At 38.2% G+C, this 4,687-nt stretch overlaps 1 non-coding gene across 1 annotated transcript; it reads right to left on the bottom strand.

Moving 5' to 3' along the window:
• Positions 1-3,873: 3,873 nt before the first annotated feature.
• LOC138070591 (U6 spliceosomal RNA) lies at positions 3,874-3,979 on the bottom strand. Its single transcript, XR_011144162.1, has one exon. It is a non-coding gene; the product is annotated as a U6 spliceosomal RNA (small nuclear RNA).
• Between the last annotated feature and the right edge of the window lie 708 nt (positions 3,980-4,687).

Raw genomic sequence — 4,687 nt, 5'->3', positions numbered from 1 at the left:
GAGGGACTTGTTTATTAGAATGTAAAGTTGAAAATATGATTATTCTTCTTCCTTTTGCTTCTACTTTATGCCTGAATTATTCCCCAAATACTTATTAGTAGTTATTTTTTTCTTAAAAGAGACACTCCTTCATTCTTTCAAGGAGACTATTGACTGCTTTTTTGGTTTGTTTTGCTCTATGATTCTGAAATTAAGAGAAAAAGCATGTAACTCAACTGCTCATGCTGGAGACTTAAACTTCATGATGTTAGATTTCAGACTTGTCAGTTTTGTCTTATCCCTTTTGAAAGGCTCAGTTTTACTTGGCTTTCTACTCTCATTCTGGAAGAACTAAGAGCTTTACATTGCTGCCTGTGACTTGTGGCCTGTATTGTACTCATTTGTTTCAGTAGAAATGATGACCCAAGAAGGTTGGAATTTGACCCCAGAAAATGAGAAGGGAATGACGGAACTGTTTTGTTTTTTTTTAATTAATTAATTTTTATTGGAGTATAGTTGCTTCACACTCTTGTGTTAGTTTCTACTATACAGCAAAATGAATCAGCCATACATATACATATATCCCCTCCATTTTGGGCTTCCTTCCCATTCAAGTCATCACAGTACATTGAATAGAGTTCCTTGTACTATACAGTAGGTTCTTATTAGGCATCTGTTTCATGTGTGTGTGTTAGTTGCTCAGTCATATCCCACTCTTTGTGACCCCGTTGACTGTAGACCACCAGGCTCCTCTGTCCATGGCATTCTCCAGGCAAGAATACTGGAGTGAGTTGCCATGCATTTCTCCAGAGGATCTTCCCAACCCAGGGATCGAACCAGGATCTCCTGCATGGCCCGCAGATTCTTTACCATTTGAGCTACTCAGGAAGCCCTATAGGTACTATCATTTTATACATAGTATTAATAGTGTATATGTGTTAGTCCCAATCTCCTAATTCTTCCCACCCATACTTGACCTACTTGAGCCCAGCTTGAGCCACTAGGACTCAAAACTTGGAAAGAAGGCAACGAGAGGGCAGTCTGTCTTCTCAGTGTCAGAATGAAACACTCTTCCAGGCCTACCAAGAATTATTGAATGATCTAGGCTGAAGAGTGGACCTTTGCTTGAGTTTCTGTTTACTATTGGCGAAAGGCCACTTTGAAGTTACATCAGAACCTATAACTTGTACCCAGTAGAGATATAAATGAATTCTGAAAGGTAGAAAGAATAATCCTCAAGTCTATTGCTTGTAGGGCAAGCAATTTTGTGTCTAATCCAACCATCTTATGTCAACAGTCTTTCTTCAATGCTATATAATTGCAATTTCTCTAATTCTCTTTGGAATCAGTTTTACTACCCTTCACTAAGAATTTAATAAATCTCCAACATGTGCTCATTCTATGTTTAAGAGTCATATTTTTGACTTATAGAAGAGCATACTTTGACAAGTACAAAGAATTCTAGTATCACTAGAATATAAAGATCATACTTTAAGGTATATAAGGCCTTCTTGGATTGTAATTTGCTTTTTTATTTATAGGTTTTATCTTTTCCATATTAGCAGTTTTAAAGCACAAAGATTCAAGAAGCACACTAATCTGTTGGTTACAGAAGAATTTGATTCCCTCGATGGGTAGAACAAACCTGAAGGCAAATGTCAGGTTGGTTTTCACCTTTTATTTACTCCTTCTTACCTTCCCACCTTGTCATAACTGACAGAGCCTTTTAATCTGAATTTATTATTCCAGCTCTTTGTTTCAGATGGTAGGAAATGTCTGATAGATTACAAAGTATGAATGATAGCAAGAGATTCTTCCAAGACCAATTGTTTTGAAATAGGTGATAGAGCTTTAACCTACTGGATTTTGGACTGTAGTTCTTAGGCTTATCATGGACTTCTCTAAACTCTCCCTCTCCCTGCTTCTCCTCCCCATAAACACCCTTCAGTCAGAACAACTCCATTTATACTCTGAGATTCAGGTAAAGTTTCATTTGAATGATCAATTTCTTAGGAGATGTATTTAATCCAAAGAAATGAAGTATTAATAATGGCCAAGGCAATCATGGTGTTGTGGGAAAAGTCCTGAAGCCAGGACACATGATAAGTCTTTGCTTTGCCCTTTACACCTGTGTAATCTTGTACAGATGATTTCACAGAGTCTTGAAGTCCATATTTATAAATCTCTACCTTGCAAGAGATTTGTGTGATAAGAGAGATCGCATAAAGCAATGTGTGATTGCGAAGGGTTGCTATGAACACCTTTTCAAGCATTGCCAACATGCAATAAAAATATTTGGGGATCACAGGAGGAGCCCCTAGAACTCCTCAAATCATGCTAATTATAATAGGCGGCCACTTAGTCATATGGCTATTGATTTTAACTTTAGTGTATGAACACTTTCTTCTTCATTACCTTAAATTTCTTTTGCACCCATCTGATTCTCCAGTTTCTAATTGAAATTTGGAAGTTTTGCGAAAACTCGACAGGAGCAGTTTTTGTGAAATGTTTCCTCCAGTGGAGCAGATTGTGCTGCTCATCCGAGTCAGTTCTCAAACAAATTTAACTCTCAGCCCTGTAGCCTTCATGCAGAAAGACAGGGAAAGCAAAAATGGAGCTGTGATGAATGGTGCCAACTGGACTGCCCTGTGCTTCTGACTCATTTCAGAACCATTATTGCGTCAATAGAAGCATCCCCTTTATCCCCATATTTTTTATAAGGGAATGCTATTAGTAGAGCAAGGTCCAGAGAGAAGCAACCCATTAACACTGCGATCAGGCTTAAAGACAAAAAAAGCAGAGATGGCCATCTAGAGACGCCTTGGTCACTGGATGAAAGGGAAAACGTACCATTGGAAAGATGGAAAGGAAAAGTCTATGTACCTAAAGTAGGACTGATATCACACAGTAATAAATAGCTGTTACTTGCTAAACATTACTATGTTCCTGACACTGTGCTTATAAATAAATTATCTTGTTTGATCCTCACAATTGCCCTATTAGTCAGGGTAGGCTAACTGCCACAACAAATAATCTCCAAATCTCAGTGACTTAATAAGCTAAAGACAAATTGATTACTCTTGTCCCCATCTCCTCAGGACCTTGGAGTCCTTTTTTTTTTTTTTTTCTCATTAACCTTTTATTTTTAACTTAGTTTTACAGTAAAGAAACAGAAAAGAAGCAAATCATTAAACAAATACCATAGCTGTCAATCTTAAATTTTAAATGAGGTTCTTGTTAAACAAAGCAGTAACACTGCGTCCTATAATTACATCTTTACTTGTATATACAAGAACTGTGTGCAAAGCGCTTTTCAAACTATAAAATAAGACTTTGGAATAGGATACAAATGATTATCCCTAGGATTTAGTTATCTCCAACTGCTTGTAATGAATCACAACTGCTTACATTCTTACTTTGCATCTTATTTACTTATATACTAAGAGATGACAACAGGGGAAGAGGGCAGCACAGGATGAGATGGTTAGATAGCATTGCTGACTCAATGGACCTGAATTTGAACAAACTCCGAGAGATAGTGAAGGACAAAGAAGCCTGGTGTGCTGCAGTTCATGGAGTCACAAAAAGTTGGACACAACCTAGCTACTGAACAGCAACAACATACTAAGAGAAAAACCACCGTTTTCTGATACCAGATTGATAACTAATTTTTGAAAATAATTCCCAATCCACAGGTCTAAATTTTATTTTTACATATAATTCAGTTACAGGCTTCATTTTTCCCCTAAATAAATAGTGGACAGCTTTTAAAAAGCAAATATTAGCAGATCTCTTTAGACAGACACATTTCAATCAAAATGGGGTTTAAAAAAATCAGTTTATATATAAGAAAAAAAGGAAAGAACAGTCTTCAAGAAAGCAAATTGTATTCTTTAAAATATGGAATGTTTCCCGGATTTGCATACCACCATTGTGCAGGGCCATGCTAACCTTCTCTGTATCATTCCACTGTTAGTATATGTGCTGCCAAAGTGAGCACGTGGAGTTCGGTATCCTCCCGCAGGTGGAGAGACAGGGAGTGCAGGCACCAGGGGAGGATCCCATGGGAAGGCTCTTATGGTCAAGGCCTGGATGTAGAATGTATCACTTCTGCCCGCATTCCATCAACCAGTACTCAGTCAGATGGCCCTACCTAACTGCAAGGGAGGCTGGGAAGTGTCCACTAGGCATCCAACCAAGAAGGAAAGGAAACGAGGCTTGGTGAACGCTAGCCTCTTCTGTAACAATTCATTGCTCCCATTTTACAGATGAAACTTGAGTTTCGAACAAGTGAAGTAACTTGCTTAATAGCACATAGCAAGTGAGCGGTAGAACCTGGATAAGTTCTTGGTATGATACATTCTTGGTAGATCCCAAGAACATGACTGCTGCTCTGCAAGACCGCAGAAGTGGTGGTGATAAATTTTGATTTCTTGCCCCAAGTCTAAAATGTGGTGCAAATGGCATCTTTCCAGGGTATCTTTATATCCCAAAGAAAGAATGGCTACTTCTTAAAATGTTGACCCCTCTGTATTTCCCTATGTTCATCAATTTTAGACCCACCCAAAATGGCCTTGCCTTTCTATGACATCCCAGCTCCCTGCGCCTGAATAAATTTCATAGAAATTTCTTAGTTGAATGAAGTTTGCTTCATGAAATGTCCAGCTGAATGATGGTTGCTTGAGGCCAAGATTACCCAGTACCTCAC

The sequence above is a fragment of the Capricornis sumatraensis genome, chromosome 23 (assembly GCF_032405125.1).
Source record: "Capricornis sumatraensis isolate serow.1 chromosome 23, serow.2, whole genome shotgun sequence".
Lineage (NCBI taxonomy): Eukaryota > Metazoa > Chordata > Mammalia > Artiodactyla > Bovidae > Capricornis > Capricornis sumatraensis.
The sequence above is the reverse complement of the archived record's forward strand: the minus strand, read 5'-3'. Positions and strand labels throughout refer to the sequence as shown.